This window comes from Tamandua tetradactyla, chromosome 16, assembly GCF_023851605.1.
Source record: "Tamandua tetradactyla isolate mTamTet1 chromosome 16, mTamTet1.pri, whole genome shotgun sequence".
Taxonomy (NCBI): domain Eukaryota; kingdom Metazoa; phylum Chordata; class Mammalia; order Pilosa; family Myrmecophagidae; genus Tamandua; species Tamandua tetradactyla.
Genome location: NC_135342.1, coordinates 49,575,030 through 49,587,231, shown reverse-complemented (window position 1 = coordinate 49,587,231; position 12,202 = coordinate 49,575,030). Strand labels below are relative to the sequence as shown.

Sequence of the window (12,202 nt, the reverse complement as noted above, 5' to 3'; positions counted from 1 at the left end):
AGGCACTTGCCTCACCTTATCCCAGCCCTGGTTTTGAAACCCTAACTCAGGCTTGCGGGGAGTGGAGGCCCAGAGGGAGATGGGTGCAGGTGGACGCCTGTGAGCCTTGCAGCCAGCTTGTCAGAATGTGGGTGGGAGAAGATGTGCAGACAGGCCTGCTGCTTGTCCCCCTTCAGAGTATTCTGAGGAGGGGGCTAGGAGGGTATGCTGACAGCAGCCCATCTACACCCTGTTCCTGCCAACGGGTTTGTGAGCCAAGCAGTCATTCTCCTTAGCAAGGCTGCTGGGAACCATTTTCCCAGAATGGGTGGAAGCATCTCATGGTCTGACGACCTCGCCTTGAGATCCATCTGAGCTGCCCCTCAGGAGACAATGGACCCTGTGCACTGCTTCAAGTACCCACTTTGGCCTGTTCATCCCTTCAGCAGAGCCTACGGGGGCCCTGGTCTGGCTCCGACAGCTGGTGTGTGGTCTGAGCAGAGGCACCAGCCATTTGCCCAGATACTCCATCAGATGGGGGTCCTGGTACCTGTCTGTATCCCGAATGACTCAGGTTGTGCCTACACCTTGGATATGACCTGCCTCTGTGGTCCTGCAGTCTGCAGCTGTCAAGCAAACTCTTGACACCATTTCGGACCTTGAGTGCATGGTAGAAGTCCTCCTCTATTGCAAGATCAGAGTCAAGCAGAACACTAAGCTGAGAGGACCTCTTAGTCCTGAGGACAGAGTTGGGGTTGTTACGGTCACAGGCATTTTGTCTCAACCTCTGAATAAAGAAATAAGAGGGCAAGCAGGGTATGGGGGAAAAGCACTGGTCCAGAAGTCAGGAGACCTGGATTCTGGTTCTGGCTGTAGGGTCCCTATTTAGTGTGTTGTTAGGCAAGTCACTTGCCTCTCAGAGTCTCAGTTTCTGTCTGTCGAATTAAGAAATTAGGCTAGATGGGCTCGTGTTTCTGATTCCAGAATTCCTAGTATATACTAGGTACTCTGAGGGGAGCTCAAGGGAAGAAGAACTTACAGTCCTGTTCTTGAGGGTGCATCTTTAAGCTGGAGTATCAGCTCTTGGCATAGTAGTGCTATATGTGTCAAATCATCCCAAACTCAGCTTCAGTGCCTTAATGCAAAAATAATGTATTCTCATCTTCACAATTATATAGGTTGACTGCCACCTGACAGGCTAGACTGGACCCCAGGATGTGGGCTGCAGAATGAGGGTGGGATACAGGTCTACTCCATGTGTCCCTTGTCTTCCATGAATCAGCAGCGACTCAGAGTTTGTGCACTGCCCCAGGTCACCAAAGCACAAGAGGGTGAGCCAAACTGTGTAAGCAGGTTTCAAGCCTCTGCTCACATCATATCCCCTAACATCCACTGGTCAAGGCAAGTTGCAAGCCAATCCCCAAAGCAAGGAGTGATGGAATTCAGTCTACCCACCAGAACATGTGCCGAAACTGTGGATATGTGGTACAACTACAGAAGAAGGAAGAATTGGAACCAATAATTTACCCCACCACAATAAGGGAAAACAAAAATAACAGGGCAAAGATTAACTCAAAATGGATCAAGGCCCTAAATGTAAGACCTAAACTGTAAAACTCTTAAAACACAGAAGTAAATCTTCATGACTTCATGTTTGGCAGAGGGGTCTTAATGTGACACTAAAAGTACAAACAATAAAAGAAAAAATAGATAATTTGGATTAATCAGATTAAATAACTTTAATCCAATAGATTATTTGGATTCTCAGAAGACACTGTCAAGAAAGTGAATAGAAAATATTTAGTAAATCATATATCTGATAAAGAAATTGTATCCAGAATATATAAAGAATACCTGCAACTCAATAGTAAAAAGACAAATTATTAAATGGGCAAAAGAACTGGCTTGACATCATTGGTCATTAGGGAAATGCAAATTAAAACCACAATTAGGTACCACTTCACACCCAGTAGGATGACTATTATTTGTAAAGGAACACTCGTACCTTTCAGATGGAGGTGGGGTGGGGGATTAGGGGACATAGCTGAAGGATATGGGGTTTCTTTTTGAGTTAATGAACATGTTCCAAAATTAACTGTGTTGATATTTGCAAAATCTGTGATGATACTATTAACTACTGAATTACATACTTTAAATGAGTGATTGTAATATAAATCATGTCTTAATAAAGCTGTCTTAAAAGGGAACAATACAGGGATATGAAAAGGTGCTACCATCAGGGTGTGGCCAATCCACCTCCACCTGCTCCTTAGCTGAGAGTTTCAAATCTTCCCAGTGGCATCAGCATCACTACTTGACTTCAATTTCAAGCAGGTGAAGAATGATGGAGCAGCCTGGCACCTCCCCATGATAGAAACAGCACTAGGAGGGACTCAGCAGCTGCCCTTTTTATCTTTCCAGCTCATATGTCAACTCAGCAGACTGGGCTTCAGTTTGTCTAGATCATCCCACTGTGTCACCATAGTGGCGGCCTTTATAACACTGTGCAGTGCCTGGGAATGAGTGCAGAGCTGAGCAGTTATTGAGAGTAGGAATCAGGTAGAGAGGTGAGAAGAGATTGCCAAGAGGGGTGGATGCTCTGAGCTGAGTCAGAGGGGCAAAAGGGAAAAAGAGGATATGGTTAGGGAGTTCTGGATGAAGACAGTCCCCAAGGAACCCTGGACAGCAGGTGTGCAGTTTGAAAGAATTTATGTACCCTAGAAAAGCCATGTTTTAATCCTAATCAGTCATGTGGGAGCAACCACTTTTAATTCTTACTCAGTACGATAAATTGGAAACTTGATTAGCTTATCTCACAGAGATGTGACTCACCCAGTTGTGGATATTAACCTTTCATTAGAAGGAGATGTGACTCCACCCATTCCAGGTGGGTCTTGATTAGTTTACTGCAATCCTTTAAAAGAGGAAGCATTTTGGAGAAAGCTTGAGATCAACAGAGCAGAATGACAAGAATGACGAGAGAACCACGGAGTCCACCAGCCAAAGACCTTTGGAGATGAAGAAGGAAAATGCCCTTGGGGAGCTCCGTGAGGTGGGAGGCCTGGAGGGGAGGCTGGTGGACACCGCCATGTTTGCCGCATGCTTTTCCAGTTGTGGGGCAGGCCCTGAACTTCATTGGCCTTTCTTGAGTGATGGTAACCTCTTGTTGGTGCCTTAGTTTGGACGTTTTTATAGACTTGCTTTAACTGGGACATTTTCTCAGCCTTGGAACTGTAAACTAGCAGCTTATAGAGGTCCCCTTTTGGCGGAGCCATTCCATTTCTGGTGTGTTGCATTCTGGCAACTAGCAAACTGCCAGAACAGCAGGTAAGATCTCTGTACTTTCACCAGCAGGCAATGAAGATGGAATTAATCATAGTGACATCCAAACCCTCTTGACTTCTCCAAAACCAGTTATCCTGCCGAATTTAAAATTTCTCCACATACTGCCCAAACCAGAAAAGAGCCCCAGGTGTGTCTCAAAGGAATGACACAGTCTAGCCCTGCTGAGGGGACACAGGGTGTAATTACCGACAAGCTGGCAATGGCCATGGAGGAGGGGGGCCCATCTGTCCTGGGGGTTACTTAGCCTCTGCACATAAATCCTTCCCAGCTGGTGGCTTGGTCCTGGCCTATGGCCTTCTATGATTAATTATGTAAGTGATTGAGAGTTGGACATGTGAGACGACTAGCAGAGATGGGAATGGGGAAGGAAAGAGACTGCCAAGGCTCTGGAATGATCTGCCACATAATATTGGGAAGACACATGTATCCTCTGCCCAAAGGAATGCTGTGAATGCTTGACCCATTCTGGGGATCCATTCCAGTTGAGATACTGATCTGGCTTTTGGGCTCTGTAGGGGCAGGGAGGTAGAAAGGGATAAAAGTTTGCTGAGCACCATCTCAGGCTCACAGTCTCTGAAGTACCTGTGGTTTACGAATGAAGATGCTGAGGCACAGGTTGAAAAACTCTCCCAACTCCATTTTTGGCCATAGGGAGGCACTAAATGTGGTGAAGAAAATAGACTAGAAAGCAGGCAAAACTGAGTTCAGATGTCTCTTACTATCTGTGAGATCATGGGCAAATCACTTCACTTCTTTGTGCCTTCATTTCCTCATCTAAAAAGAAGGGATGAATATACCCTTTCTTATAGGATCATTGTTACAGTTACCCATGGTGGCATATTTAAAGTGCTTTTTGCCAGAGATGGGACATAGTAAGAATTTGGTAAAGATTAAATGACATTATCTTATTCAAAATCCAGTGGAGAGGGGAATTAGAATATAGAGTGGGAAGTCCAGGAAAGTCCTCTGTAAGGAAGTGACATTTCAAACAAGATTTAGCATCATTTAGCATTACAAGCCTCATTAGCACTATGGGATTATGGGGTGAGAGATTTGTGGTAGAAATTAGGCTTTATACAAATGTGGGAGGAACTGGGGTAGTGAAGTTTGGAAGAGGAAGTTTGAGAATCGAAGAGCCTCTAACACCTCCCCTAGAACCCTGGTGTGTGGGGATAAGTCAGAACTATTAGGAAATCCAAGAAACCAAGCATGCCCAGCCACCAACGCAAGACTACAAAGGCACGCTTGCGGAAAGGGCTATGGGAACACGGTAGCTTCCCACAGAGAAGCAGCTGCCACTTGTCTGTGTATAGCCACATGCTTTGCAGTGGGCCCTGGACAGTGTTGGTCTGCAGTTGGGAAGATGATCTGGACACAGAGAGAAGAAGAGAAGAACAAGTTTGGATGCTCCAGACACCCTGTAACTGCCCTTCATCCTATCTCACGGCAAGGATCTTTTGAGACTAATGGCTGTTTCTTTACTCCCTCCTTTCACATCCAGTGCAAGTTTCTGTTTTGGCCAACTCTATCCCAGAACCATGCGGCAGGGTGTTTCTGGGAGATGTACTTCCAGTTTATCTGAGTTGACATAGCAAAGTTCATCACAATGGTGGTACATTAGTTGATAGAGAAAAGATAGAGAGAACTTGGGGAGGGGCACGTGTGGGAGGAGAACTCAGGAGTTCTGTTATGAATGTGTTTAATTTGAGATGACTGCTTAAAATGGCCTCCAATGACCGCTGCCTCCTGATAGTCATGCCTTTGTGTGATCCCTATTCCTTGAGTGTGGGCTGGATTTAGTGACTCACTTCTAGCAAGCAGAATTCAGAGGAGATAATGAGAGGTCGCTTCTGCTCTTAGGTTACAAAAAGATGTGGCTTCAATCTTGGACATTCTTTCTTGCTCTCTTTTACTTGTTCTGATGGAAGCTGACTGCCATGTTGTAAGCTGCCCTATGGAGAGGGCCGCATGGCAAGGAACAAGAGAGGGAGATCTCTGCCAACAACCAATAAGGAATTGAGACCCTCAGTCCAGCAACTTGCAAGGAATTGTATTCTACAAACAACCCCATAAACGAACTTGGAAATAGATTCTACCTCAGCCATGTGTTCAGATGAGACCGCAGCCCTGACCAACAGCTCACAATAGAACCTGAGCCAGAGGCACCCAGCAAAACGGTGCCCAGATTCCCAACTCACAGAAACTATGAGATAACAAATGTTTGTTGTTTTAAACTGTTAAGATATGGGGGTAATTTGTTATGCAGCAATAGATAATCAATACAGACATTTGAGTGAACATTTGTATGTGGAGCTTCCGGGAAAGGTCAAGTATGGAGATAGGTATTTAGGAATCATCAGTATTTGTTGACATTTAAAGCCATGAAACTGGGTAAGATCACTTAAAAGTAGAAGCAGTAGCCAGAGAAGAACAGAGACCTGAGGAGTGAGCCCCAACCTTCAGAGGCTGCGCAATGGAGGAGGATTCAGTAAAGAAAATGGAGACAAAGTGGCTAGTGCAAAAGGAGGAAAAGCAGAGAAGCAGGATTGGTGTCAGGACCCAAAGAGGACCGTGCATGAAAAAGAACAGAGGGGCCAGTGCTGCTGAGAGGGCAGGTCAGGTGAAGACAGAAGTATCCACTGGTTTTGTCCACATGGAGCTGGATGAGAATAAGAGCATTTTTAGTGGCTGGAAGCCAACTGCATAGGTCTAAGGGGACTGGAGGCAGGAAGGTAATTTGTGTACTTTGACTACATGAAATAAGGAGACCCCCAAAGAAATAGGTACTTTCCCTTTCAATTCTGGAATAATTCGTTTTACTTTCCTGCATGGTTCTTGATCTCGGGAGATGGGAGACAAGATAGAGACTGGAGAGAAGTAGAGGGAGGCACTGGGGGTCAAGGCACAGGTAGAATGAGTTTGGTAGGCAAAGCCCGGGAGGCCAAGTGGAAGAGTTTAAATTCTATTTGGGTTCATTAGTTAAGATAGTTTCTATGAATGGCCTGAGCTGGAAATCTACCCTTCTTTTTTTTCTCTCCCTTCCATTCTTCCTTTTTAGTCATTCAACAAAAATGCTATGTGCTGGAACTCTGCCAGTCAGTTGCAATTTGACATTGTCAGAAAGAATTCATGGGCGGTGGGGGGTAGGGGGGTGTCAGGCATTTTCATAAACATTGTAGGACTTTGTGACTAGTGCAAAGTATAAGAGATATGTCCTGGCACTGTGGGAGAGTGAGGGAAGGAGGGCCTGAGCTTATGTGGAAAGTGAGGGAAGACTTCCTGGAGGAGGTGGCCCTGGAGCAGAAGCTTGAAGACTGAGCTGCTAGCACCATGCTGAGAAGGTTCTACCAGGCCCTTCCCTTCCCTCCCCTCCCCATCCAACTCCCTCTCCTTCCTTTTCCTTCTCCTCCCTTTCCATTCTTTCCCTTCTCCCCCTAATTCTTCCCTCCCCCTCAAATTCTTCATTCCTTTCTCTTCCCCTGCCTTCCCCTCCCATGCTGACCTTTCTTTTTCTCTCTTCCTTTCTTCCTCTCTTCCCGTTTTCTCCCCACCCTCTTCTTTTCCCCTTCTCTCCCCTCCTTCCCTGGCCTACGATGAAAGGCTCCCAGCTGATGAATTATGCATGGCCTTCCTCGGGTGTGCCTGGCATCCAATTAGGGCCGTGGCCAGGTTGATAACATAGACAGATTAAAATGTAATTCACTGGGCTTGACATTTAGGTCCCAGTGTGAATGGCAGGGAAGTGAAGCAATGCCCTCCCCAGTACCTTGTGTGCATGTTGGGTGGTTAGGGGGGAAATGGCCTCCCGCTTCCTGCACTTGTTTAACCAATGCTGGTTTCCAGAGGCACTGTGTATGGACCTGCTGGTGCACAACTTGGACTGGGGAAAAACCCAGGGCAGGCTTTGAGCCAAGGCAGCCTTTTTTTTTTTTTTTTAACTTTTTATTTTGAAATAATTTGAGATTTACACCGTGTTGCAACAATAGCACAGTGCGTTCCCATATACTCTGAGCTTTCCCTAATGTTAGCATCTTATGTAACCACGGTACAATGATCAAAACCAAGAAATTAACATCGGTACAATACTGTTAACCAAACCACTGACTATATTCAGATGGTGCCCATTTTTATACCAATGTTCTTTTTTCTGTTCCAGGATCCAATCCAGGAGGGAGGCTTTTGTGATGGTGTCTCCCCAGGGACAGCAACCCCTCCCCATGTCCCAGGCTGGTGATTCTCAAATTTTAGGCTCCTGAAGAATTATTAGAAATTTTGTTTAAAAACTGTGCCCCTCCCTAGACATTCTGATTCCCTAGACCCTGGAATCTGTGATTCAGCACCACACGGGGATGGAGAATTGGTGGTCCTGACCCACCCTCCAAGTGAAGCCTGGTTGCACCCTGCTCCTTTGTCAAGTCACTTGTCAGCTTGCAGATTTCCCTCATCCCCTGGCCAGGGCACCTAGCTGGCCAGGACAAAACGCCAGGTAAGTCCTACTTGGAAAGAAAATGAAGTAACATTTATCTGACAGTTAAAAGGATACATTTTCTCTTTTCATACCCCTACCCCCCAAAATAACTCCCTACAAGTAGATACTAGTTTTCCTATTTTACAGGTGAAGGAACAAAAGAATAGTGATGCTGATTTAAGTATAGGGTGGCCAAATTTAGCAAATAAGAAAACAGGAGGCCCAATTAAATTTGAATATCAGATAATGCAATATTTGGGATATAAGTATACCAAAAGAAATTTTGTTATTCTTCTGAAATTCAAATTAAACTGGGCTTCCTGTATTGTATCTGGCAATCTTAATTGATATCCTATTGCAGAGCTAGTAGGCAGGCCTCCACCTGGATCTGATTCCAAAGCCTATTGATTGGGTACCCTTATGTTTACCTGTTCAATGCTGATGTCACCTGCTGAGCCACAGCAACATGAGATAGGGCCAGGGGTAATATGTGCCCTGCTGGCACAATACGGGAGTAGGTGGTTAATAAATATTTGTGGAATGAATTAATGGCTAAATGCACGCATGAATGGACTCTACTCTTTTTGTACCAAGAAGGGCTGCAAGTGATGGTGGCTGAACAGAAGGACTAAGCTGGTGAGGTACTTTGTGACAAAATTGCATATAGGAGTGCCTGGGGGTCTCAGCCTGCGTGCCTTGAATGGGGCCTAAGAACTAGCTCCTCTGATCTTAACATCTAGGGGCTGCTGACTTCTTAAAGGTGAAATGGGGATTGGGTCTCTTCCAGCTCTAGGCTTCTGTGATTTTGCTTCCTTCACTCTAACCTCCTGAGTAGATAAAACTATGACCAAATTGGAGGTTTTCCTGCCCACTTCCAGATATTTGATTCCCAGATTGCTATTTATTCATTTCCTTTCTCCATTCCTCCCTCCTCCTCTTCTGTGGAAATTTTCTGAGCACCCCCTTGGTGCCTGGCCTCGTGCTTCTTTCCTCGAATGCTCCCTTCCACCCTGTCACATGAAATCAGAAGCCTGGAGAGACTAGGCACAGCACAGTTCACTGCGGACAAGGGAAGACATTGGGAGCGCATTGTATCTTTTAAAATAGACCTGCTGTCATCAGGGGTGTATTTTTAGTCATGAGAGAGATTGGCATGCGCTCAGTGCTACCATCTGCCAAAGGCGGTTGCTAGGCAACAGACACTGACGGTGGTGAGGGGATGACTTCATGGAGAATCTGGGGACCCTGGTGGCCCGATTCCTCTCCACTGTCTCATCCCTGCCTGCCAACAGCCAGGCCCAAGAGAATCAGGTTCTCTCCTTCTGGGAGACGCCATGGAGCTTGTTAAAAACTGTGGGTGGAGCACAGAAGATGGTACGCAGGTAATAAGGGATACTGGGCCATCACTGCCACCTTGACTGGGAGATTTCTATTTTGAAACTTGAAATGCTTCATGGTTTAAGGCTGGTCTCTGGGCTGGGAAACACTGTCATTGAAGACTCAGTGATTTCAAAGAATAAACAGCCTTCTGTCTGGTAGTCTAAACTCAGAGCAGGAGTTATTTGGAGGTCGTCAGCCCAGAGCAGGCAGCGTGGACTCAGCAGCAGGCTGCTGGCCTAGATTCCTGGGTTCTTACCTAATTCTTTCTTTTGTACTCTGGGTGATTTGGGGTGAGTCCTTGTTATAATCTGGGCTCCCATTTTCGCACCCTCAAAATAAAGATACTGTGCCAAATGAAATGCATTCATGAGAGTAGAAAGCCAAATAACTGCAGAGTAGAAAAATCCACAAGCTGGGTCTGGATTCAGATCCTGACTTTGCCCCTTTCTGCTTTTGTGGGACTCCAGTTATGATACATAATTTCTCAATGCCTCAGTTGCTTTATCAGTAAATAATAGCAGTAACACTCTAATTGGATTATGAGAATCAAAAAAAAAAAAGCGACACATGGAAAGGACGCAGCATCTTTTGAAGCACACTAAATGGGTAGGTACCAGTCAATTTCTGTAGCAGAGACTTCAAGTTGTCCACTGCCATCACTTCTCCTCTTCCCTATCAGTAGACTTAAGCTGGGCCCATTTCTAGCTCTCTTGCAACTAAGCTTTCCTCACTTACTTGATAGGAAATTGCCTCTCTGATGTCCTCTCCCTCCTTCCTGTAAGCCCAGCTTTGACATGCACAGTAGGACGAGCTGCTGGGGAATAGAAGAGCAACAAGGTAGGTGGACCCTGGGGTTGTTCTTGCTTCAAGATGGTGCCCCGTTCTCCTCCTCTAAGAAAAGAATTGAGTGCATGTGACTTGCTTTGCAGATCAGGGGCACTGGCAGGTGAGTGGGGGAGGGAAGTTACCCATAAAGCATGTGTCATCAAACCAGCCACCATTGTGGATAACTGGAGTTTAATTCCATGAGGAAGCTCTAGGTAACAACATCAAACAGTCTTGAGAGCTAGACCAGGGGTGAGGCAATGGGGAATTTTTACCCTTACCACCACCCATCAGTCCTTGGGGGACATCAGTTCCCAGGCACTACAAGCCTACTGGGTGTTTGTGGGCAGAGTGAATGCCAGCAGCCCAAAGACAGCACCATGACAAAGATGCAGGTGCTGGCCAGTGGAAGCCAGGCAGGTGGGCACAGAAATGGGGAGGCACCAGGAGGGTGTGAGCTCTGACAGCATCAGCTACAGTTCATCAAGAAGAGAAAGAAGCTTCTTAGTTCTTTAAGCCACTATATTTGGAGGATTCTTTGTTATAACAGCTTAAATTTTATCCCAACTAGCTTAATTTCCAAGCGCTATGCACCTGGGACGTTTCAGTTCTATTTAATCCTTTCCAGCTCCAGGACTCCATCAGACACTCAAGGGGGCTCTCTTGTGGTTGAGGAGACAAGGCTAATGCTAAGAGCAAAAGTGTCACTACAGAAAATGCATCAAGTGATGCAGCTGGGCTCAGGGAGTGATGATGCAGGCCCTCAGAGAAGGGGCACAGCCCAAGAAGGCTCCCTGGAGGAGGCAGACTGAAGCAGAACTTTATCTGCTGGAGAGAATTTAAGGAGTTGGGGTGGAAACCATCGTCACTGAGCCATGGGCTAGCTCCTTCTATCAGGTGCAGGATGAGCAGGTATCCTGGGTCACTGGACTTCAGGGCAGTGACAGGCCAGTAGACTCTGGCTTTGGCTGCTTTATGTATTTAGAGGAGTGGGCTGCAGGACGCCTTTTAGCAGGGAGTGACCTGGTGAAGGGATGCATTCGCAGGGTCCATCACCACTACTCCATGTGTTCTGAAGTGGGAAGGCTAGTGGTCAATGCCCCCAGTCCCACACCAGATGCTGCTAATGCCCAGGCTGTCCAGGGCCCATGGGTAGCTGGAGGGCCAACCCTGCTAAACTTTCATGCAGGCAATATGTCCAACAGTCTCCGCATGGAGTAGACACTCAAACCATCTTAGAAGGCAGAGTTGAAGGCCCTGTAGAAATTATCTGTTCCAACCCTCTCATTTTGAGAATGGTGGCATAGAGCCCAGAGAAGGGCATGCACTCACCCAAGGCCAGCAGAGGGAACTAGAATCCAGAGTTCCTAACTGTCCCAGATGATGGCTGCAGGGCTCAAGTCTGCTGTCATCTACCTGTGGGCATTTGCTCCACCCAGAGGTTGCTTTTACTTATTCACAAAAGCCCAGAATTAGAACAGAAAGAATTTAAGAGCTGATCAGATCAGGCCCTGCTGCCTCCAGGCATGTATGTATCCTCAACCTAAGGCAGTTGGATACCTGCTCTTCTTTCGGGGACCTCTGCGTTCTACCTCACTGGCCTGGCAGTTCTTCCTGGAATCCATTTGAAGTCATTCCTGTCTTTCAGCTTGATTTACTTTAACCTCAGGGCACGATTTGGTTTTGCTGGTGACTGTGAGCAGTGCACTCATTCTCCTTCCCTGATTTTTTTCTTTGGGAGGGGGTGAAGGGATGGCTCCAGTGCACGCCATGCCCTCCTATACATTGAGGACTTTCCAGGTGCCCAGCCATCCTCAAGGCCCTGGAGGAAAAGGTGAAGTGCCTTAAGACATAAGTAGGCTGTACAACCTTGACCCAAACCCCCAAAATGAAAATTGCCCTTTGCTGGCATTTTGCAAATCCAGTCGCCTCTTACCACAACTCATGTCAACAAATGCGGAGCATTTGTTCCTTATTCTAGATTCTTTTCACATTTTGTTCTTTTGAGGAAAACATGAGCAGCTTCCTTTTCTCTCTTTTGGAAATTGTGTCTGGAATGGAAAGGAGGGAAGAGGAAGGGGGCAGGAAATCAGGCAGCCTTCAGCCCCAGAGAAAAAGCCCCTCTGTAGCTAGCGCAAAGTGACTGTGATGGGTTAGGGGGGCAGGTAGACAGGCCTCCTTGGGGCACCCCATCTGTGTGGGGTA

At 46.5% G+C, this 12,202-nt stretch overlaps 1 protein-coding gene across 1 annotated transcript in view; it reads left to right on the top strand.

The window, feature by feature from the left end:
- Window positions 1-7,762, top strand: part of LOC143659472 (uncharacterized) — a 241,319-nt gene extending 233,557 nt beyond the window's left edge. Inside the window, exon 10 of the transcript XR_013163566.1 lies at window positions 7,481-7,762. The gene's annotated coding sequence lies outside the window, so the exon portion shown is untranslated. The remainder of the gene's footprint in view (window positions 1-7,480) is intronic.
- Window positions 7,763-12,202: the final 4,440 nt, after the last annotated feature.